At 36.7% G+C, this 25,822-nt stretch overlaps 1 protein-coding gene and 1 long non-coding RNA gene across 5 annotated transcripts in view; one reads left to right on the top strand and one right to left on the bottom strand.

Annotated features, from left to right (window-relative positions):
• TMEM196 (transmembrane protein 196) overlaps positions 1-25,822 on the top strand; it is a 57,920-nt gene that overhangs the window by 1,645 nt on the left and 30,453 nt on the right. The gene's annotated exons all lie outside the window — the stretch shown is intronic.
• LOC144288315 (uncharacterized) lies at positions 7,575-24,472 on the bottom strand. Its single transcript, XR_013356274.1, has 3 exons — positions 24,141-24,472; positions 21,569-21,643; positions 7,575-7,713 (listed from the first exon to the last, which is right to left on the bottom strand). It is a non-coding gene; the product is annotated as an uncharacterized LOC144288315 (long non-coding RNA).

Genomic DNA, 25,822 nt, shown 5'->3' on the forward strand with positions numbered 1-25,822 from the left:
TGTGATGTCAGACCCAATGACCTGCTTGTTTACTTTGGGTGAATCTCCAAGGAAGCCTCAGAAACCCATTCCTTCCACCAATGATCAATAAAATAGCAGGACTATTCCTACCTACTGGGGGCCTAATTGTGAAAATAATCTTTCCTTCTTCTATAAGTTGTATAGCTGCTATGTCCTTCTTGGTTTCTAGCTTGATTTCAGTTTCCAAGATAATTTAATAGGATGCTATTCTGTCACTGATGATCAATAGGTGTAATTAACAATCATGGTTTGGTTATTTGTGCTTTAAGTCACTGAGGAAAAAAAATGACTATGAGTTCAAGAAAAATCACTTTGAAGTAATTCATTTTTGAGGAAAGTTCTAGCATCTTAAAAACTGGTACAATTGTGCTTTGGAAAAATAGTTTTTGTATTTTAATTTTTCAAAATAAGGCAAGTGTTTTTAAATTGCAGAAGTTAAAAAGAAAAGTAAAAATGGTACTCGATTTTAACGCTGAATTTTTCCTAAGAATCCTTGTTCTAAATTCAGTAAGTTACTATCAACTTGCAAATTTTTTCTTTATTACATAATTTTTGTCAATATGCATTTTAAATTTAAGTATGAAAGGCTAAAAGGCAAACCTTAAAATTAATCATTTTACATCTTATATGTCATAGTATTTTGTGAGTTGTAGTTCTTATTTAAACAGAAAAAATCAGACTTTAAAACTTCTATCAAACAACTGTCAAAATGAAATATAATACCAACATTTAAAACAAAGGGGAAAATATGACCTTTTGATGGATTATGAAGGAGAAGCCTCAAATACTCTTTAAATCACTTCCCCTCTTAAATGTGAAAAATTGGGTGAATAAACATAGGTTGTCTCTAAATAGTATTAAAGTATCCATTTTATCTTCAAGAACTTAAAAAGATGGTTACATTTGCTTGGCATGATGTAAGAAAAGTAATTAAATTATTTTTTTTTTATTTTCCCAGACTATTTACCATTATCTAAATGAGTCAACATGTTTATTTGTACAAAAAAATGAAAATTTTGTAGCAGCTCAGTAAAAAGCAAATAAAAGAATATATAATCATTATCACAAAGAATTAGTTCCGTTTTCAACTGGTTCTTTAGAGTAGCCAAAATTCACCGAGGATCCTTGAACAATAGTTTTGAATTCTGTTGTCTGATTCAATAAACATTTTTAAAAGCGAATGTAATTGAATGAATGGATTTGAAACTAGGATGCCCAAATGGGTCACTTTTTTGCTGGCTTTTATAAACTCAAGTTAGAAAATCAAATTTGTGAAGAGATACTCAGTTTTGTTCATTATTTATTAAATTATAGACTTGCCAAATTGATTTTTTAAATTGTTTTTCAGAAGTCATTTGTGATATACTCTGAATTATCTCTTATATTGGTTAATGCTGAATTCATTTAACCTATATTAACAGAAGGCTTACCATATGCATTTTACTATTTAATGCAAAGACAATTAAGATGAATCAGAATACCTAGTAGAGAAAACAAGAGGAGTATATCACTAACTTTATCAGAGGTGAGAAATTAAAGTTTGACCTCAGAGTGATACAGAGGCAGAAAAAGGGGAGGAAAATTTGGGTGGTCAATGAAATATCCATGGGAGAACAGTTGTTTTATCTTGATCTTGACAGTTTGCTGGGACTTGTAATTTATGTATCACAGTACTAAGTAATGCATCACAGAGTGAAATCTGAAGTCTACCTGGGTGCAGATCCCAGATCTGTCATTAACCATCTGGACAATTCCAAAGTTTCTCATATTCTGTAAAATAGGGTTGTTAAAAGGCACAAATGAAATAATGCTCTTAGTAAATGCATGGTGTATACTAAGCCCTGATTAAATGCAAGCTGCTAATACTGGGTGCACATAATGGCAGTGAAGGGCATGAGAAATGAGAGCCTTTTAGGTAGCATAGATGAAGTCACAAACTGGGATGATGTGGGTTATGTTCCAGGAGGAACAGGATCTTCTATTTTTCTGGGGCTTATGTGTGAGGGGAAGATAAGGATGGAAAGAGTGGTTGGGACCAGATCACAAGAGGCTGTGTGCTAGTCAAAGGCAATAGATTTATTTCCTCATATTTTTATTTTTTTAAAGATGTATTTATTTATTTATTTATTTATTTATTTATTTATTTATAATAGACAGAGAGAGAGAGAGAGAGAGAGAGAGGCAGAGACACAGGCAGAGGGAGAAGCAGCCTCCATGCACCGGGAGCCTGATGTGGGACTCGATCCCGGGTCTCCAGGATAACGCCCTGGGCCAAAGGCAGGCACCAAACCGCTGAGCCACCCAGGGATCCCCACCCCCATATTTTTAATAATAATAATGACATCAATTCCTACTTCCCAAAGAGAGTCAAGGAGATGCAGAGGAAAACTAGATAAAAAATATTAATCTCTTTGGTATTTTATGAATTTAAAAATCTGTATTATTTATGGACACTAGATGGGATTTTTATAATAATTAACCTGTCACGATAACCAGTCTATAATCAGAGTGTGTTTGGATTGGTGCCATGAAGGTTTTTTTCAATACATTATTGTCATTATTACAAGATCTTTGAATTAAATTTTAGAAGTCAAATAAAACCATACTATTAAGGATTACTTTTTTTTATGGATTCTGACATCATAAGCTTTTTATCTAGGTCGAGTGCACTAAGAATTCAGGCAACTATTTTGATCTTTGAACCCTAATATACAAAGTTTTTAAAATGTGACTTAAAATAGTAAAATAAAATAAAGGGCTTAAAAATCCACGGGCCAGATGCTTATATTTTTAGTCACTATTTCATAATCAGGCAAGAGTGCTTCCTGTGATCAGTTTAAAGGTGTGGGCAATTAGCAAGAAAAAAATATTTCACTATAATTTCACAGAGAAAGAAAGCTATAAAAACCTTACAGGATTTTTGTTTCTTGTTGTCCATTTGTTATAGCTGATGTAGTCACCTGTTGAAAGCATAATAAAAGACATTACTGCTAGATAGCAATGAAACAACCATTGAGTAATCTGCTTTGGAAAAGACAGTCTTTTGAAATATAACTGATGTGAAAGATTTATTGACAGAGTTAAATAGACAGGGTTCTGTTTCAAGTTGCTGTATGATAGTCACTTTTCTCAGTCTCCAGTGCATCATCAATAATGGAAATGGACTGTAGTTAGTACTACATAGATTCATGGTTTCAAGAAAACTTTATTTTGTTGCCTAGATTGGCACTTGGAAATGTAGAGATTCAAATGGTTGTGTACAGAACATCTGGTGCTAAGTTGTATTTGATATATATCATGCTAAATTTCATCCATCTATATCTGATAATTATTTTATAAATTAAATGTATTAAGAGGAACTTTTCTAAGCCTTGTTTACACCACATGCAAACACAGTCTTCTTGAATATTCAAAAAATTTTATCTAAATCATATGAAGTTTGAATGATTTTTATTGGTTATCTTTATGGACAATACTTGATTTGTATATTATGACTTTCTCCACTTACTAAATCTGATTCTTGAGGTGAGTGAAATTTATAGCATAATCAAGGCTACCTGTTATGGGAACTCTTGATTCACCATGGCAACAACTTAGCCAATTATAAGTTTGTGCTGAAATTCACCTACTATACATTCTGATCCATAATGTAGCAATATGAGAGGTGCTATATATAAATGAGAGCTACCTCAAAGTATTATTTTTAATAATTAAATCTAGTCCAATTCACTAATGCTAAAACAAATAAAATGAGGTGAAAGAAACTCCTCAAATATTTGAAGTTACTTCAAATGTATAGAATTTGAGGCTAGTGTATCTCTAATCAGATACGTCACTTTTCTCCAGATTCAAAATATATAACATAAGGGATTTGTATTTCTTAGCATGAGATGAAAGCATTGTCCCATCCTCATAAAAATTACAAATATACATTATAGCCAATTTTAGAATTAATTTTAATCATGTAAGTAATTCATGCATAAATTCTTATTTCAAAGGGTTAAAAAAAAGAATCAAAACTGAAGTTCTCTACCACTTCATTAAAATTAGCCACCATTATAAATTTAGTATGTAATCTCATAGGTATTTCTGTTATATAAATAGTATTGTTTGAACATATAGATCAATTTTAAGTTTTTTGATATAATAAAGCCCATTCGTGGACTCTGTAAACCTCAGTTAAAGAATATCATCCTAATCTGATTCATACTGTTGTTCTTAAGTGCCACTTTTATCTACTGGGGTTGGGACAATTAAATCAGTTAGACAAGACAAACTACTAGGAAGTGTAGTTATTAATCAGGGAACCATATTGTGTGCCAAGGAAACATAAATAAAATGTCTATTTCTAGTATTGATTGGTAATGGTATGATAGAAGAAAAATGATGACTTTTGCCATTACCTAATGAGATATTTTGTTTTAGTCTATATTTCATTCACATATAAGTGACATGTGTTTGAATTCCCATTTAGAGCCTGTAACAAATTCTGTCTCAGGATTTTGACCCTTATCCAAGGATATAACTGATCTTGAAGACTTTAGAATAGAAATATTAGAGAATAATTAATAATTGCATTGGTCACCTATTTGTTGGCAATTTGGTTGATGCAAACATGAGTAAAATCATTCTTTTATTTAGATGATTTTGCCTAAAGCATTCAAATTAGCTTTCAGTATTGACATGATTATTAGCCAGATCATCCAATATATACTTCAGATATGGTCAAGAAATTTAACTTTTTGTATAGTCACTTAGCCTCAGATAATATTTAATTCTACTGGTAGTTGGGAGGCACAGGCCAGCCCTTCAAACTGAAATACTTGCCTTTAAACTTCTATAAAAACTAGAATATATTTTGGTCACGGTGTGTGTAAACACCCACGAAGGGGGGAAACCCCAACAATTTTATGTCCAAATGATATTGGGTCATTTACTTGTGAAGCAAACAAAATTTCATTTTACTACTGTACTGTATGTATCTATATATAATCTTATTCATTCAAAAAGCATATCTATATATAAATAACTAAGCTGAAAGTCTTAAAATATATTTTACTTCACTGTCTTAGTAAAATTACTGTGGTCACTCTACAGATAGATGTTTATTTCAATATGCCAAGTGGACAGTTCCAAAATAAATGGATGGTGATATATAAAGACTCTCATTCAACATATTTTAGGAGAGAGAGAGAAGAAATTGTATGACTACTTTCCGTTGTGATATAAGAAGCCATGCAGTTCTTCTCACGTATGTAGATCTATCTAATCTCTATAAATTAATTCAAATTGAATGACAGATTGAATTCATGTATCTCACTCCATATAACTGTGGTATTGGATAACTTATGTTTCTTCATGAAGTCAAGGAGAGAAATACCAGTACCAGTTTCATGGGTTACTGCCATTACCAAGCCTGGCACAGATTAAGTGCTCAGGGAGCATTAGTTTCTTTTTTCCTCTACTGTCTTCATGCTGTCCTATGACTGCCTAGGACCTAGACCACACTAGTACTGCTCTGGTTCTCAACATTCCTCCAACGCCCTCAATCAACTTTAATTTCTTTTTTTTTTATATAGTATGTGTCTTTAGCTTTTGATTTTATATATATATATATATATATATATATATATATATATATATATATATATATATATTAGCAACTACAAAAATGTACCAAAATACCTGCATTGGATAGGTCATATAAAATATTCAGCTTAAAACTGCATGGGGTAACAGCTACTGCTATAATCAGACATTAAACAATTATCTAAGTTAGGCAAATGAAACAGTGGGGATATAGGAACCACTATTTATGCCACAAAACAAAGTCCTTGAAAACATTTAAACTATATGAGTTCTTGTCAGTAGTCAAATTATAAGTACAAATTAATATGTCTAATAAAATTACTTAATATCTTAGAGACTTATATGGTTTTGCTTGAATTACCCAAGTAGTTTTTGAAGCAATGCTTATAACATGTATTATTAATAGGTGCATCAATCAAATATCTGGATTTCAATAATGTTTCTTGTGACATTAATTAGTGCTCATGTTTTTAACACCAGTATTAAGACTCCTGAAAAGAAATTCTAAGTTCTATTAGTTCATGATCTATTATTAAATATTGGACAAAATTATGTAGTCAATACAAAAAAGAAAATATTAGTGTTTAAGAAGACCACCTTGGAAGATAGCGTTCCTCAAGCTATTTGCCCTGTAGAAATAATACAATATGTGATTTATTAATAGTTAACTGTGCCCCAGATGCTTTTATATATGCTATTATTTCCAATATTAACAACTTTGTAAAGAATATAGTACCTTATAAAGTTTATGTAGAGAAAAGGACGTCCCTAGAATCCACTGTTATTTAATCAGTTGAATTCGTATTTAAAGCTGGTAGTCTTATTTTAAAATTTGTATTTTTTCTATTGCATTGTGTGGAACATGGGAAATTGTCATGAAAAAGTCATTCACTGAGGTCTGACCTCATTATTTGCTCCCATCCTTGAATATATGAGTCAGGCAAAATGGCATAAAGATCAATCCCTATCACCCTTTGTATCTATTTTCCAGAAGAGATTGGCATAGTCAACTGATCAACAAGCACACCTCCATATTCCAAGAAGAGCATGAAATATTTGACTCAATTGTTCCTACCTTTAGAGCTTAGGCTTTAGCCTTAAAAAGTAAAACAAAATTATGCATCTCAAATGTTCATTAAATGTTATGAGAGCAAGTCAGGAAGACATCAAACAATATATTTAAATGTAGTTCAAAATGAGTGTTATCAGTGAGGGATCAGGGTTGACTCCCCGTGGAGGGAGATTTTTATCCAGGTCTGATAGATTGGGTAGCTTTCCAGTGGGCAGAAGAGAGAAGGAGTGCTAAGCAGAGCTATTAACATGTGCAAAGTTGGAGAATTTGTGGAAGATAGAGGAGATTGGAGTTGTTAGAGCAAAGGTACGTTCACATAATAAGTGGCAAGATCTAATTCATCTAAATACAATGGGACCAACTTTAAAAGGGTCCTGAAAGAATGATAGGATTAGTCTGCCCTTGATTCTTTTTTTTATATAAATTTATTTTTTATTGGTGTTCAATTTGCCAACATATAGAATAACACCCAGTGCTCATCCTGTCAAGTGCCCACCTCAGTGCTCTTGATTCTTAACTAAACTTGGTGAGGTCTGCTGTGTAAAACTTGACAATCAATGAGGCCAAGGCAGATGGGCCAGGAATTGCTGCTCAATTTTAAGTCAAAACACCAGCCTTTGATTCCAAGTGTGTGTCCTGTGTCAAAAGAAAGGCTTGAGGGAAATCTTGAGACTTGAAGGAAGTGTAAATCTACCATCACAACCTAACCTCATTTCAGGTGATTTTCCTGTTGATGGTGCATTTGTAAGATCATAATTTCCTGTGTTCAATTAGTCCTACAGCTGCCTGACAAAGAGTTCATTTATTTAATAGGAGATACTAGCATGACATTAATACATGAAAATATATTTTATTTTATTAGATTTTATTTATTTATTCATGAGAGACACACACACACACAGAGGCAGAGACACAGGCAGAGGGAGAAGCAGGCTCCATGCGGGAAGACCAACATGGGACTCGATCCTGGGTCTCCAGGATCAGGCCCTGGGCGGAAGGCGGCGCTAAACCGCTGAGCCTCCCGGGATGCCCTGAAAATAGATTTTAGAGGTTAAGACTTGGTTTAAATTCTAGGTCTAGCATTTGTTAATTGTTTAAGTTTGAATGAGTTACATTATCTCCCAGAGCAATCAGCTATTTATCTGTAAAATAACAATATTACTATCTATCTCATGGAGTTCGAAAAATTAAAAGTAATACTTATACAAAGGGCTTGATACATGTTAAGTGTTTAATAACTATGACTAGCCCACAGTAATGATTGCATGCTAGTGCTGTATTCTTGGAAATTCAATTTTCTGTGTGTGGTTTCTATTTGTGTATTAATAGACATTTTATTTTTATACATTTCCGAGGGGGAGCTTCTTGTAAGGCCATTGATGAAATTGATCTTGGACTCAAGGCTTGGTAACAGTTAGGTCGTATACTTCCTCTTAGAAAATATGTAGTTTTCATAACCAATTTTGAACATTAATAGTTAGTTGTGATTTAGTTTGCATGTCCTAGGGTCCTAAGAATATTTTCTGGGTCAATGTTGATATAGAAAGGCATAATTTTTGTTTGTTCTACCAAATGGAGATGTGTGTTTGATTTTATCATTATTTTTGGATGGACTATTGAAATTCTTAGTTCTTTCTATTTGTTTTCCATCAACTATTTTTGGACATCATTTACTCTGAGGAATTAAAATAATAATGATAATAAGGACATTAATAATAGTAACAATGGCAGCTTATATTTACAATGTACTACATCGCCTAAGAATTCCAACTGCTTTCTTGTACCATTTATCTCAGCAGATGAGTTTCTTCACTTAAAGGATGAAAACCTAAAGAATTTAGGATTTAGTGATCTAAATCAACTGAAGAAAGCACATGTGCATGTGTGTATGTGTGTGCATGTGCACATGCATGTGCTCATATGCGTGTGCAGGAGAGATGAAGAGATAAAATCATACAAGGAAGTTGTTAATTGTCATTGATATGCAATGTATGCTGAATTTAGGCTGCTAGTACCCTGATTTGGTACAACCTCACAATGTTGTGATCCTCTATGAGCTGCAACTTATTTCCATAACTGGCTAGCTTTCAGAAACTGCCTGGCATGTTGGATGAACATTCTTCTATGGTGTTGACAATTCTTGGGAAGAGCATAACTTCTACCCTCTAGTCCCCTGGAGTCCCTGGCTGTTTTCAATTCTGTGAGAACAGGTCACAAATCATAGACTCAAAGCTGGCGAATACCCAAGGGAATATTTTTTTGTTTGTTTCATCCTCACCAAATCCATCTTCTACATTATAAACTTTGTTATGTTTTCCACATGTATCAAGTAGTGGGTGTTATATTTGAATGTTGTCCAAATATATTATAGCACCTACATTAATTTTACTCAAAAGAGACATAAATTAAGTTGCCTTAATAAACAGAATGTTATTTGACAATATTTCCATATGTGGGTGTTCAATATTGATTACATCCTCTTTTGCTTCCCTCCAGAAATAATCATTATCTTAAATTTTTATATTAGTTTGAAATTTTAAATTCATTTATTTATTTAATTGGCTAAAATAACAGAAATTTGGGCTCAGGAGACAAATTCTTTTGATTGTGTTACTACAATCTATGAGATGTTTTATTTTAAAGATTAACATGAGTAATAAGTATACATAAAAATGACTTAGACAATTGACTCTTAAATATACTGCAAATTCCAAGTCCCTCTTATTCAAAATTCACAAGTTTAGTTTAATTTCCCTTGCTACTTTTGGAGCAGAAATAGGTCTAACATCAAAACGTTGTATTTACTTAGCATACTCAAAATAGTCAACAGATTATTTTTTAAAAAGGAACACTATCACAAAGCAGACTTGGAATAGAATACAATGCATAATGCATTAAATACAAGAAAGATTGCATTCCACCAACACTGAAAGGGAGATGTGAAGGAATGGCATTCTGAGAATCAAGGCTGATTTTTTTTCTATACACAGAAGGGTTTGGGTTCTGGGGCAGTGGGAAGTTTCTGAGGTTTTTGGACGTGGATTCTTTTAGAAGAGTTTGACATGCCAGCTAGCTACATTCTATGATGATTTATTCTGAAATTCATTCCGTGATTGTTGGTTTCATTCAGTTGCTTTACAGTCTCTGAAAAAAGGCTTCTCTCACTACGTGCTGTGCATCCCCATTTACAACTGTGGGGTTTGTTTTTCCATTTCTCTCTTTAGTGCTTTTGGTTAATTTCTTTATTCACTGTGGTTGCCTTCTATCCCATGCTATCTGCTAAGCCACCAAGATGGCCTCATGCTAATGGAGAACTGCTTATCACAACAGCATATCTATTGTACATCTTACCTTTTTGGTATTTTTTTAATGTGAAGGTGATCTGATCATATTTATGAGAGTTCATGGCTCTATTGATAAGAATGTACATTTACCCTTTTCCAGTTGAATTTTTGAAATATTGAAAATTTCAACATTTTCTGGAGTGGAAGAAATATGGTATATGGATCTATTTGCCTTGCTTTTTTCAGTGCTCTGTTTTGGGGTGGAAAATAAGAAATTAGTTCTAGCTTAAGGGAAAAAATAACACTGCATAAATAGCAGGGTTTTCCATGGACTAAGAAAAGAAAGAAATATAAATAGGAATGTGGAAAAGTGATTTCTTTTAAAGATGAACACTATGCTAAAAATGCAAAAGAATTGGGAGAGGGGAAAGCAGAGGCCATTGAGAATATCTGTAAATCTAATAAAGGCAGAGAAATCCCAGGGAGCTGGGTTGTGGAATAGCACAACTCAGGGCCTGGGACCTATAGGGTTTAGGCTCATGGAGATGGGGCCAAATCAATGTAGAGATCAAAGGGAAAAATATTTAATGGGCCTGAGCTACATGGTCTGTGCTGGGTTGGGATGAGTGAAGAAGAGAAATGTACAATGTAATGTGGAGAAAGCGCTAAAGTAAGTCAGAAGAGTCAGGTTTTATTCCAATTTCATGAGCCAGATGCTTATTCTCCTTAGTTCTTTTTCTTATAAGATTTAGTCAACAAATATTTATTCTACAGCTACAGCGTTTTACAATCTGATTTAGGTTTTGAGGATCTAGCTGTGAATAAAATAATCATGATCCCTGGTCTTCTGAAGCTTAATTTAAAAAAATACAGACAACGAACAAATAATGCACAAATTAACAATTACGGGTTGTGACATGTTAAACAGGAGATATGTAGGCTTATGAAGAATATAACTTATTAATAATGGGAGAATTAGCAAAAACATCTCTAAGGAAGCAATATTTTCTAAAAGATGTTGAGACATTGGCCACATGAAGCAGGGAAACTGGAGGGAATAGCATGGGTAAGATCCTTGGATAAGAAAGGTTTCATGTTCTGAAAGAAGTGGGCAGCCTGGGTAGCTCAGCGGTTTAGCACCACCTTCAGCCCAGGGTGTGATCCTGGAGGCCCCGGGATCGAGTCCCATGTCAGGCTCCCTGCATGGAGCCTGCTTCTGTCTCTGTCTCTGCCTCTCTCTCTCTCTCTCTCTCTGTGTGTGTGTGTGTGTGTCTTTCATTAATAAATAAATAAATAAATAAATAAATAAATAAAATATTTAAAAAACAAAAAGAAAATAAAATCTGAAAGAGGGGCAGAGTGACTGGATTATGGCACATGAGCAGGAGGAGATAGAGATGGAGAGGCAAACAGGGAAAAGCTCACATAAGGCTTTATATGCAAGCTACAATGTTTCGATTATGGCACTTTGCCATAAAGTGCCTTAATTATAACAGGAGTCTATTAAAAGCAGTAGAAAGGTATTAAGTGACAAGATTATATTGACATTCAAAGAAGCTCATTTGGGCCTGCAGTTTATAAAATATATTGGAATTGGACAAAAAGTCACATGTCTATTAGGAGGCTACTGACATGTATGATATTATGGTTGCATGGATGACAGTGAAAGAATAAAATAAACATAGAAGCAGATATTTGAGACACAGGGTTGACAAGACTTTGTGTTTGATTAGATGCCATTGTTGAATAAAGTATTAAGAATGAGTCTTAGATTGGGGGACTAACAACTGATAGGATCCCATTTATTCTTTTGAGAATTAGATGATTAGAAAAGGAAAAACTGTGGCGCCTATGTGGCTCTGACAGTTAAATGTCTGCATCTGGTTCAGGTCATGATCCCAGAGTCCTGGGACCCAGTCCAGCATCCGGCTCCCTGCTCAGCAGGCAGTCTGCTTCTCCCTCTCCCTCTGCCCCTCCACTCAGTTTGTGCATGCTCTCTCTCACTCTTTTAAATAAATAAATAAATAAATAGAAAAGTAAAAACACTATGTGTATGTGTGCATGTGCGTGCATGTGTGTGCATGCGTGTGTGTGCATATGTGTGTGCAGGATATAATTGTGTTGGGTGGGGAGAGATCAAGAATTTATTTGTGATCTATAAGTTAGAGTTACCTGTTATCTGTTAAGTAAGATTGGAAACATGCTGTGGACTATTGGACGGGTCTAGAGTCCAGAACACAAGACTGTACTAGAAATCTAAACATGGGAGTAGTCTGTAAATACATTAAGCACATTTAAAGGTATTTTTAAAGCCATATTACTGATTGAAACCCCAAAACAAAGACTTTAGTTATTATAATATTCAAAAGCTGGATATCAATGAGGAGATAGAAAAGAGAAACTGAGAAGTTGTGACCAGAGAAATGTGTGGAAAATCAGGATAGTAGGGCGTCAGAGATGTCTAAAGGAGAGAGCTTCCTTGTAAGGTGAGGACTGTAACATGGAAGTCATTGTTGACCTTAGCAAAAGCAGTTGAAGTAATGGGCATATACTTGAGTGCGAAGTTTGCTAAAGAAAGAATGGGAAGAATATGGAGATAACAAGCATAGTGGTGGTAAAGGGAAAATCAATCTGTGTAGAGAGATAGAGCAAATGATGTAAAAGGATTCAGAGTCAAGGAAGGTTTTTGTTTTTAAGAGATATTTTGGAATTTTTTTCCCTGCTGAGGTGAATAATGGAGGAGAAAGGGAGGAGAAAGTCTCTGAGTAGAAAACGGGTGATTGAATTTAGAGATGAAATGCATGTTTTGTGCTGACAAATTTCGTTTTTGTATATTTAAAAAAGGAAAGCAAGATGAGCATGACTGATGCAGTTTGTCACATTTAATGGCAAATGGTGAGAGGAGTCTCTGATGGCTTTTGCGTTTTCTGTCTAATCTGAGGTCTGTCATAGCTAAGGGTAAGGGAAAGGACGCCATTAAAATGTTTCCTCTCCCTGTTGGTTGAGAATTATAGTTAAGTCACACAATATAAACTGGATGGAAACATAGAAATAATTTATTCCAAATTCATCCTTTTATGATAAGCAAACTAAAGCTCAGAGAGTTAGCATAGCACTGCTGGCTCACTATAGAGCCAGGACAAGAGGGCAATTCATCTAATTCTTAGTCTAACATAGTTCTCACAGATGCCTCAAAATATTAAGTAATCCTTAAGATAAGTGCTAAACCAAAAGGAAAATGCAGTTACTGGGTTACTGCCTCAAACTGAACAGGAATGATCTCAAATTATTGGCACTGCTAAACTATCATGAGGAGATAAGTATTTTAACGAATTTTAAGGATCTCCTCCCAGTTGGGAGTTTCAAGGCTTACTACAGAAATTGTGGCATATACTCCATGGTGCTTTTCCAAAGTAATGGGGAAATTTAAACTAATTTTTAGAGGTTAGCTAATATTTCAAACCACAAGAGTTAGTGATCAATTTAGATAAGTAAGCAAATTGCTTTCAAGAAGCCTTTAAAGAAGAGATTCAAAGTTCATTTATCAAACTATACACATTTGCAGGGCTTGGACAGGGAATGTTAAAGTCCTGTAGTTCTGAGGCTTTTCTTTTTTTAATTTAAACATATAGAAATCAAATTAACAATGAGATTTAGTATACAATTTGCCTAAAGTGGCTAGGAACAAATATATATTTGTATATGTTTGTATATATATTAGGCTTTCATCCAATACTGGTTTAAAAATTGTCAAAATATTTTATAAACATAGATGACTTTAAAAAGGCCACATTAAAAAGGTGCACTTTTCCATAAATCTATCTTTGACTGTAGATACAGCAGAGTAGTACTTACTAGTGATAGGGTAAGCTGTTTTCTACTGTGACATTAAGAAATTAAAATATCATTATGAAAGATAATTGGTATTCACCACATTTATACCCCAATCACTTATAAAATAAATGATGTTCTCAAAGGAACAGTTTTTTTTTTTTTTTGAGAAAGAGGTAGAACTTTAACTCATGATTATGCTAATGTCTTTTCACCTGTAGCTAAGGGGTACCACCAAACATCTTAGGCCCTCAGACCTTCAAAATAGTCTTAGAGAGATACATGAGGAGTTTAGGAAATATCAAAGTAAAAGGATTGGATGAGTTAAAAGATACAAGTTTGGCAGACATCACTCAATGGATTATCAGAAAAGCTGGGCCAATAGAAAGTAAGTTGCTTCTGATGCTCACACATAACTGAAATTAATTAATTTAGGAAGGCATCTTATCTCCTGGGTGATAAGATATTTGGGAGGGAGGGTCACCTGAGTGGCTCAGTTGATTAAGCCTCCAACTCTTGATTTCTGCCCAGGTAGGATCTTGGGGTCTTGGGATTGAGCCCAAGAAATATTAATAACTTGAATATATTGAGTTGAATAAAATATATTATTAAATTAATATTAAAATTTAATATTAACATTTTCACTTTTTTCTTTTTAATGTAACTTAGAAAATGAAAAGTTGTATATGTGACTCAAATCTGTGGCTTATGTTAGATTTCTAATTTCTCTCATCTGGATACATTTTTCTTATGAAAAGAAATAATTAGCTGGTCAGGCAAATCTTCATGCTTTGTTTACCTAAGATGTGAACTATGGATGAGGAACTTTAGGACAATTTGAGTTATTAGTGAACTGGAAGGCTAAATTGTCTTAGTTGGCTGGTAGAGACAGCAGAAACTGCTGAGTATTCCAGTGGCATTTCCCGAAGTGGACACCCAAGTTTCCTGTCCTCATGACATAACCCTTTCAACCTTTCTTGTTTAAATGGTGAAATTCAAGTCTGTGGGTGACCTTTCTTTTTTTTTGTTGTTGTTTTTTTTTTTGTTTTTTTTTTATTGGTGCTCAATTTACTAACATACAGAATAACACCCAGTGCCCATCACCCATTCACTCCCACCCCCCGCCCTCCTCCCCTTCTACCACCCCTAGTTCGTTTCCCAGAGTTAGCAGTCTTTACGTTCTGTCTCCCTTTCTGATATTTCCCACACATTTCTTCTCCCTTCCCTTATTTTCCCTTTCACTATTATTTATATTCCCCAAATGAATGAGAACATATAATGTTTGTCCTTCTCCGACTGACTTACTTCACTCAGCATAATACCCTCCAGTTCCATCCACGTTGAAGCAAATGGTGGGTATTTGTCATTTCTAATAGCTGAGTAATATTCCATTGTATACATAAACCACATCTTCTTTATCCATTCATCTTTCGTTGGACACCGAGGCTCCTTCCACAGTTTGGCTATAGTGGCCATTGCTGCTAGAAACATCGGGGTGCAGGTGTCCCGGCGTTTCATTGCATTTGTATCTTTGGGGTAAATCCCCAACAGTGCAATTGCTGGGTCGTAGGGCAGGTATATTTTTAACTGTTTGAGGAACCTCCACACAGTTTTCCAGAGTGGCTGCACCAGTTCACATTCCCACCAATAGTGTAAGAGGGTTCCCTTTTCTCCGCATCCTCTCCAACATTTGTGGTTTCCTGCCTTGTTAATTTTCCCCATTCTCACTGGTGTGAGGTGGTATCTCATTGTGGTTTTGATTTGTATTTCCCTGATGGCAAGTGATGCAGAGCATTTTCTCATATGCATGTTGGCCATGTCTATGTCTTCCTCTGTGAGATTTCTGTTCATGTCTTTTGCCCATTTCATGATTGGATTGTTTGTTTCTTTGGTGTTGAGTTTAAGAAGTTCTTTATAGATCTTGGAAACTAGCCCTTTATCTGATACGTCATTTGCAAATATCTTCTCCCATTCTGTAGGTTGTCTTTGAGTTTTGTTGACTGTATCCTTTGCTGTGCAAAAGCTTCTTATCTTGATGAAGTCCCAATAGTTCATTTTTGCTTTTGTTTCTTTTGCCTTCGTGGATGTATCTTGCAAGAAGTTACTATGGCCGAGTTCAAAAAGGGTGTTGCCTGTGTTCTTCTCTAGGATTTTGATGGAATCTTGTCTCACATTTAGATCTTTCATCCATTTTGAGTTTATCTTTGTGTATGGTGAAAGAGAGTGGTCTAGTTTCATTCTTCTGCATGTGGATGTCCAATTTTCCCAGCACCATTTATTGAAGAGACTGTCTTTCTTCCAATGGATAGTCTTTCCTCCTTTATCGAATATTAGTTGCCCATAAAGTTCAGGGTCCACTTCTGGATTCTCTATTCTGTTCCCCTGATCTATGTGTCTGTTTTTGTGCCAGTACCACACTGTCTTGATGACCACAGCTTTGTAGTACAACCTGAAATCTGGCATTGTGATGCCCCCAGACATGGTTTTCTTTTTTAAAATTCCCCTGGCTATTCGGGGTCTTTTCTGATTCCACACAAATCTTAAAATAATTTGTTCTAACTCTCTGAAGAAAGTCCATGGTATTTTGATAGGGATTGCATTAAACGTGTATATTGCCCTGGGTAACATTGACATTTTCACAATATTAATTCTGCCAATCCATGAGCATGGAATATTTTTCCATCTCTTTGTGTCTTCCTCAATTTCTTTCAGAAGTGTTCTATAGTTTTTCGGGTATAGATCCTTTACCTATTTGGTTAGGTTTATTCCGAGGTATCTTATGCTTTTGGGTGCAATTGTAAATGGGATTGACTCCTTAATTTCTCTTTCTTCAGTCTCATTGTTTGTGTATAGAAATGCCACTGACTTCTGGGCATTGATTTTGTATCCTGCCACGCTACCGAATTGCTGTATGAGTTCTAGCAATCTTGGGGTGGAGACTTTTGGGTTTTCTATGTAGAGTATCATGTCATCGGCGAAGAGGGAGAGTTTGACTTCTTCTTTGCCAATTTGAATGCCTTTAATGTCTTTTTGTTGTCTGATTGCAGAGGCTAGGACTTCCAGTACTATGTTGAACAGCAGTGGTGAGAGTGGACATCCCTGTCTTGTTCCTGATCTTAGGGGAAAGGCTCCCAGTGCTTCCCCATTGAGAATGATATTTGCTGTGGGCTTTTCATAGATGGCTTTTAAGATGTCGAGGAATGTTCCCTCTATCCCTACACTCTGAAGAGTTTTGATCAGGAATGGATGCTGTATTTTGTCAAATGCTTTCTCTGCATCCAATGAGAGGATCATATGGTTCTTGGTTTTTCTCTTGTTGATATGATGAATCACATTGATTGTTTTACGGGTGTTGAACCAGCCTTGTGTCCCAGGGATAAATCCTACTTGGTCACGGTGAATAATTTTCTTAATGTACTGTTGGATCCTATTGGCCAGTATCTTGTTGAGAATTTTTGCATCCATGTTCATCAGGGATATTGGTCTGTAATTCTCCTTTTTGGCGGGGTCTTTGTCTGGCTTTGGAATTAAGGTGATGCTGGCTTCATAGAATGAATTTGGAAGTACTCCATCTCTTTCTATCTTTCCAAACAGCTTTAGGAGAATAGGTATGATTTCTTCTTTAAACGTTTGATAAAATTCTCCTGGGAAGCCATCTGGCCCTGGACTCTTGTGTCTTGGGAGGTTTTTGATGACTGCTTCAATTTCCTCCCTGGTTATTGGCCTGTTCAGGTTTTCTATTTCTTCCTGTTCCAGTTTTGGTAGTTTGTGGCTTTCCAGGAATGCGTCCATTTCTTCTAGATTGCCTAATTTATTGGCGTATAGCTGTTCATAATATGTTTTTAAAATCGTTTGTATTTCCTTGGTGTTGGTAGTGATCTCTCCTTTCTCATTCATGATTTTATTAATTTGAGTCTTCTCTCTCTTCTTTTTAATAAGGCTGGCTAATGGTTTATCTATCTTATTAATTCTTTCAAAGAACCAACTCCTGGTTCTGTTGATCTGTTCCACAGTTCTTCTGGTCTCGATTTCGTTGAGTTCTGCTCGAATCTTTATTAACTCCCTTCTTCTCTTGGGTGTAGGATCTATTTGCTGTTTTTTCTCTAGCTCCTTTATGTGTAAGGTTAGCTTTTGTATTTGAGTTCTTTCCAGTTTTTGAATGGATGCTTGTATTGCGATGTATTTCCCCCTTAGGACTGCTTTTGCTGCATCCCAAAGATTTTGAACAGTTGTATCTTCATTCTCATTAGTTTCCATGAATCTTTTTAATTCTTCCTTAATTTCCTGGTTGACCCTTTTATCTTTTAGCAGGATGGTCCTTAACCTCCATGTGTTTGAGGTCCTTCCAAACTTCTTGTTGTGATTTAGTTCTAATTTCAAGGCATTATGGTCTGAGAATATGCAGGGGAGAATCCGAATCTTTTGGTATCGGTTCAGACCCGATTTGTGACCCAATATGTGGTCTATTCTGGAGAAAGTTCCATGTGCGCTTGAAAAGAATGTGTATTCAGTTGAGTTTGGATGTAAAGTTCTGTAGATATCTGTGAAATCCATCTGGTCCAGTGTATCATTTAAAGCTCTCGTTTCTTTGGAGATGTTTTGCTTAGAAGACCTATCGAGTATAGAAAGAGCTAGATTGAAGTCACCAAGTATAAGTGTATTATTATCTAAGTATTTCTTCACTTTGGTTAATAATTGATTTATATATTTGGCAGCTCCCACATTCGGAGCATATATACTGAGGATTGTTAAGTCCTCTTGTTGAATAGATCCTTTAAGTATGATATAGTGTCCCTCTTCATCTCTCACTACAGTCTTTGGGGTAAATTTTAGTTTATCTGATATAAGGATGGCTACCCCTGCTTTCTTTTGAGGACCATTCGAATGGTAAATGGTTCTCCAACCTTTTATTTTCAGGCTGTAGGTGTCCTTCTGTCTAAAATGAGTCTCTTGTAGACAGCAAATAGATGGGTCCTGCTTTTTTATCCAGTCTGAAACCCTGCGCCTTTTGATGGGGTCATTAAGCCCGTTCACATTCAGAGTTACTATTGAGAGATATGAGTTTAGTGTCATCATGATATCTATTCAGTCTTTGTTTTTGTGGACTGTTCCACTGAACTTCTTCTTAAAGGGGAATTTTAAGAGGCCCCCTTAAAATTTCTTGCAGAGCTGGTTTGGAGGTCACATATTCTTTTAGTTGCTGCCTGTCTTGGAAGCTCTTTCTCTCTCCTTCCATTTTGAATGAGAGCCTTGCTGGATAAAGTATTCTTGGTTGCATGTTCTTCTCATTTAGGACCCTGAATATATCCTGCCAGCCCTTTCTGGCCTGCCAGGTCTCTGTGGAGAGGTCTGCTGTTACCCTAATACTCCTCCCCATAAAAGTCAGGGATTTCTTGTCTCTTGCTGCTTTAAGGATCTTCTCTTTATCTTTGGAATTTGCAAGCTTCACAATTAAATGTCGAGGTGTTGAACGGTTTTTATTGATTTTAGGGGGGGATCTCTCTATTTCCTGGATCTGAATGCCTGTTTCCCTTCCCAGATTAGGAAAGTTTTCAGCTAGAATTTGTTCAAATACATATTCTGGCCCTCTGTCCCTTTCGGCGCCCTCGGGAACCCCAATTAAACGTAGGTTTTTCTTCCTCAGGCTGTCGTTTATTTCCCTTAATCTATCTTCATGGTCTTTTAATTGTTTGTCTCTTTTTTCCTCAGTTTCCCTCTTTGCTATCAACTTGTCTTCTAGGTCACTCACTCGTTCTTCCACCTCGTTAACCCTCGTCGTTAGGACTTCTAGTTTGGATTGCATCTCATTCAATTGATTTTTAATTTCTGCCTGATTAGCTCTAAATTCTGCAGTCATGAAGTCTCTTGAGTCCTTTATACTTTTTTCTAGAGCCACCAGTAGCTGTATAATAGTGCTTCTGAATTGGCTTTCTGACATTGAATTGTAATCCAGATTTTGTAACTCTGTGGGAGAGAGGACTGTTTCTGATTCTTTCTTTTGAGGTGAGGTTTTCCTTCTAGTCATTTTGCTCAGTGCAGAGTGGCCAAAAGCAAGTTGTATTGGGAAAAAGAGAAAAAGAGAGGAGAGAAAGAAGGAAAGAAAAGAGAAAGAGAAAAAAAAGGGAAGAAAAAGAAAAAAAAAAGAAGAAAAAGAGAAAGAAAAAGAAAGGAGAAAAAAAGGGGGTGGGGGAAGGAAACAAATCAAAAAGCAAAACAAAACAAAAACAAAAACAAAAACAAAAACAAACAAAAAAAAGAACCATCGGGGAGTATCTTCTGATTCTGTGTACTTTAAGTCCCTTGGCTTCTCCTGGAAGTTGTCCGTCTAGCTGGTGTTCTGGGGGAGGGGCCTGTTGTGCTGATTTTCAGGTGTTAGCAGTTGGGGGAGCTGCTGTGCCCCTGCCTGGTGCAGGGCTCGGTGGGGGTTGTTTACCCCGTGAGGCCGCAGGAGGAACAGCCCCAGTGGCGGGGCAGCTCTGGAAACCTGGATTCAGCTCCCGCAGGAACTCCTTCTGCAGGGCCTGGAGGCTCCGGGGCGGGGCCGCTGATGTGCTCAGCTGGGGCAGGAGCGTCCTCGCTGTCCTGGGCCCTCCCGGCCTCTGCCTGTCCCGGGGAGGCCGGATCCTGGGCTGTGTCCCGGCGCCCTGTGCTCCGGAGCCTGCGCTGTTGGATTCGCGCTCCCGGGCCGCGCAACCCCCTCCGCGGAGCCGCCGCCCAAGTCCCTCCGAGCTGCTCCTGGAACCGCGCAGCCCCCTCCGCACGGAGCCTCTTCCTCTGCCCGAGCCCCCCCGAGCTGCTCCCGGGGCCGCGCAGCCCCCTCCGCGGAGCCGCCGCCCGAGCCCCTCCGAGCTGCTCCGGGTCCCGCCGGGTCCCGCCGTGCGCGCTGCAGCCCTTAGGGAGCTCGGCGCACTCTCCTGGGCGCGCAGTTGCTCTGTTACTGTCCCCGGGAGCCCGAGGGCATCCCCGCCCTCCTGGGTCCTGCTCCAACTCCCTGCGAGCCCCTTTCCCCCGGGAAGGTCGGTGCAGCTCCTGCTCCTCCGGGACGGGGCTCTCCTGTCCTGGGGACACTCGCCCCGGCCTCAGCCCGGCTCCTCGCGGGGCCCCTCCCCCTTGGAGGCCTTTGTTCCTTTACTTCTTTTTCCCCGTCTTCCTACCTTGATAGATGCGCGAACTCTTCTTACTGTAGCATTCCAGCTGGTCTCTCTTTAAATCTCAGGCCGAATTCATAGATTTTCAGGATAATTTGAAGGTTTTCTAGGTAGTTTGGTGGAGACAGGTGATTTGGGGACCCTACTCTTCCGCCATCTTGCTCCTCCCCCCTGTGGGTGACCTTTCATTAAGAAAATTTCAAGTATCGTTTGCCAACTACCAAAGGTGTTTTGAAAGAAGAGAAGCTTTTTCCCACTTCTCTTACTAACTGGAAATTTAATCATTCTTTTATCCATTCATCAACAAGGATTCATTAAATTTTTTGTACATATGAGGACCTGTATTAGTGCTGAAGTTTTAAAATTAAAAATATATAACACCTGACTAGGAGTTCAGAACCTTTTGGAATGACAGATAAGTAGTGAATAATTACTATATAATATGATCAGGGCATCAGTGTAATAATAGACATGAATATAATGTATTTTGTTAGGTTCTGACCAGGAGTACATGGAGGGGTTGAAAAGTCTTCATAAATAAACTTTATACAGGATCCTGAAACTTAATAAAAATTTCCCAAGTAGAGGGAGAATATAAACATTTATCAGCACCCACCACATACCATTGCAAGACAGAGCAGTTTCACATGAATTGCTTCTTTTAATTCCATAATCATGTGACATTAGTCTCCTCCTTTCTATAAAGGGAATAGAGAATATAATTTCATTATAAATGACATATTCAGTGTCAGAGAGCTGTGATAGTGTCAACGTAGATACTCAGGAAATACCTCGTAAATACTGGTGAAATGTCTGCTAAAAATGAGTGGGAGAGAAAACAGGGCCACTTAAATTTGTGATCAGAGAGTGTCAGAGCAAGGAGGAATGCAGGAATCCCATCCAATCTAACTCTTCCCTTTTAAAGATTAAGCCCAAGAGAATTCATTTGATTTGCCCAATGTAGTTAAATGACAGAGGAAGACTGAATGGGAGTCAAGGTGTTCTGTTGTAAAGTACAGAAGATTTTTCTCAGTAGTACATGGTCATAGCCTCTTACCTCACGACTACAAAAAACAGTTCCATCAAAAGCTGCATTTTGGTAACAGCACATATCAAGCCCTACCATCATTTGCTATAAGTTTTCAGCTTGTTTATGCAAGATTCCCTTGTGTATTCTCCTGTTTAGAGTTGCAATTACAATATTATTGATAATGTTTACACATAATTTCCTCCTTTTTAAAAATTCTAATAATTTCCCCTCCCTTTCTTTGCTTTCCTAAATAGTTGTTCCTTTAACAGGAACTTTAACAAGATCTTCTTGAGGCAGTTGTGGTAATACAAAGCCTGAAGATATACAGGACGCTAGAACTTCCCAATTAATTAATGTGACAAATAATTACTGGTTTTACTCTAAATGAAGCACTTTGCTGAGAATTTGGAGATAGATAATTATCTGTACTCTGGATTCAAGGGCTTTATAGCTGGTAACACAAATGTATGCAAACAATAACAGATATTGAACACTTGAATTCTTCTAAGTGCTTTGTACCAATTATATCATCTAATTATTTACAAAAATTCTATGAAGTATGTTCTCTTCTGCATCCAATTAAAGAGGAAACTATGGCAGATAATTTAAGCAGCTCTCTCAAAGTCACAGAGATTGAAAATGATGATATCATGATCTAAACCCAGCCCATTTGACAGTAGAGAAGCCATTCTTATCACTAAACTATATTGTCTTCTACTAAATCCAAATAAATATAGTTAAATACATAATGCAGCATATGAACATCCTGTGGTTACATAAAAGAAAGTAAAGAGAGAGACAGATAACTTCATGGAAGATGTGCTTTTGGTGGCAAGTCTGGAAAAATAAAGTAGAGAGGGCTTGATGGGAAATGAGGAAAAAAAGGCATTCTAGGTTGGTGGAGACATGATGTATGGAGAGCTCAAGAATGGTAAAGAGATCATTGGTTTTAGAACACACAACATGCAGAAAGAAGAGAGTGTAAAGAGAGGCTTGACCTAACTGTGAAGACCTTGAGTAGTATATTATGAAATATGAGTAGTATACTATGGAATTGGAACAGCACACTTTTTAAGAAATGGATGGTACTAAGAATATTTTAAAGGTTTTGAGGATAGGAGTAACATGAGTCAACATGTATTTTAGGAATAATCACCTAGGCAGCAGTGTAAAGAATTAGAGCCGGGGGATTATGTATATCTTTCATGTTGAAATTTAGAATCAAAAGGAAGCTCACTCTAGTGGGAATGGAAATAAAAAGGGCATATGTGAGAAACTTTATGGAGGAAGATTCAACAAGACTTGGTAGGAAACAGGCTATGAAAAATAAAAGTGGAAGAGATCGGAAATTAAGGCTGACTTTCTGCCCTGGTTAAAGAGAATGAGAGTATACTGTGCTCAGAAAAACAAAAACAGAGGCAAGTTTGTAGGGCAAGGAAACAAATTACAAGTTGTGCCTCTTTGATTCATTTATTCATAAAATATTCATCCATCAATTTATAATAGACTTTGTGTTATATTCTGGGGATACAATAAAGAACAAGAAGATAATGTTCCTGCCTTCAGGACACAATCTATGGCAGGGATACAAACATTTAACAAATAAATATACAAGTAAGTATTTAATTATAACGCTACAAAGGGAAAAAGTCGGGATGCCAAAAGAGCTTAAAATGGAAACTCAGTCCAGAAAGTTAAGGGGGGGGGGTCTTCTATGAAGAAGTAATATTTGGCTAATATTTAAACCAGGAATAATAGCCAGGCAGAGAAGAATAGTACTATTTCAGGCTATGGAAACATCAGATATGAAGTCCTTGAGGGAAAAGGAATTTGGTGAGTTCCAAGAAGTCAGTAGACAAGTCAGTGAAGGCTGAGGCTGTAGAAGGCAGATTATGAAATACTTTATAGACCATGTAAAGATTTTGCATTTTTTCTTAAAGGCAATGGTATAAAATTGAAAGATTTGAAATGTGAAAGTAACAAGTTCAGAGAAGAGTGGGTTTGATGAAGGCAAGGATGGGAAGAACAAATTTGGAAGCTTTTGCTGTAACACTGACTAGAGATGATAGTGATTTGGGATAGAGTGGAAGCAATGGGAGTGAACAGAAGCAGATATATTTCAGCTATATTCTGAAGACATAAAGAATACTGTGCGGTTCACTTACATATATGAGAGTTTGAGTGAGGTGTCAGTAAGGAGTCCCAGATGTCAAGAATGAGAACTCAGTGGATGGCTATGCTATTTCCAGACGTGAGAAGTTTTGGAGGAGAATAATATCTTCAGGGGGATGATGACAGTATTTTCAAGAGAATATTATCTCAATATCTTCAGGAAATTATTAGGATGTTCTGACTGCAGATATTTTTGTGAGGCACCTCTGTGCCTGATTTTTCTGGTTGACTTCATTTTTACTTTTCACATTGTGGCCCTGAGCAGTCCTCAGGTCACATCATCACCATACCTAGGCCAGTGGAAAAGACAGTCTGCCTCCTTGAATGATGAAATAAAATGTCTAGAATGTATTCTAATTCCCTCTGATTGGCCTTACTTATATCTTGTGGCCATCTCTGAAGCAATCACTGTGACAAGGAGGACAGAACATCCTAATTCATTAAAGTTGGTTCACAGGGCTGTGGGAGATGGGAAACACATGACTGAGAGTGAGGGATAGATGACCTCCTCCGTAGAAAAATGAGACATGATTGTCAGAAAATGGGAAAATACATTCTGAAGACCAAAATAATGGCTTTCTGCCACCACATATAATAACTGATACTGTAGAATTGAATAAAGATAAAAATGTATAGGTTGAAATTTGGGGAGGGTATCTTTGTGAAAAATACAGTTAGAACTCTGTTTCTGACTTCAGATAGAAGCCAGCACTCAATGTGAGTGAGAATCTATCACTCAATAGATGTGAGAAGTTGTTGGCAGAGAAGTAATAGTGAAAAGCTGCAAAGAGCATAGAGTGGGAACCAACACTTCAGGAATACCAGTGTACAGTAAGGGTAGGAAAAAATGAACCCAACAATAGGGACTGAGGAGTGAAGGACAGAAAAGAAAGAAAGCAATTGGGACAGTGGAATGGAATTCTGTGAGGAGACTATTTGAAAAATAAAAGAATAGTAAGGAGAGTGTCATTGATGATCTTTGAATGAGCAATTTTAGTGAAGCGTAGGAACAAAAACTGTATGTATTACTTTAATCAACAAATTATTGAGAACCTTCTGCTTGATAGTACCATGACCAAAGATCTTCCTTTTTCCATTCCAACAATGTCATAAGTGAGTAATGTTACACCAGGGACCATTTTAATTATTCTGTTTGGGACTGGGGTATTGGTGGTAGATATAAATATGAAAAAAAGTCTCTTCCTCAAAAAGACAAGTTTGTAGGACAAGAAAACATGAAAACCTATCTAGTGATACAGGTAGCAAACACTAAAATAACTATGAGTCAAAATGTAACAAGGTCCAAAAGAGATGCACATAAGGAGATGCACTATGAGAAATCAGGAAAAAAAAAGATAGAATCACATCTGGTCAGAAAACTTGAGATAGGCCCTAGAGAATAGATAAGAACAAGGACAAAATTTTGCAAATAGAGAAGTGGTTATAAGCAAAGATGATAAACTGAGTATGTACAAGGATTATTAAGTCCACTTTGGCTGTAGGATATCAGCAGGAGACCAGTTTGCAAACTGGATTGAAACTATCCATCTAGGCTCTGATAACAAGCTAAGACATTTGTCGAGCCATTAAAAAAAATTGTATGAAGGAGTGAGGTACTAAAAATCATCCTTAGAATGGACTACAAATGATGTTAGGGAAACAGAAGGCAGAGAGG

Source organism: Canis aureus, chromosome 18, assembly GCF_053574225.1.
Source record: "Canis aureus isolate CA01 chromosome 18, VMU_Caureus_v.1.0, whole genome shotgun sequence".
Lineage (NCBI taxonomy): Eukaryota > Metazoa > Chordata > Mammalia > Carnivora > Canidae > Canis > Canis aureus.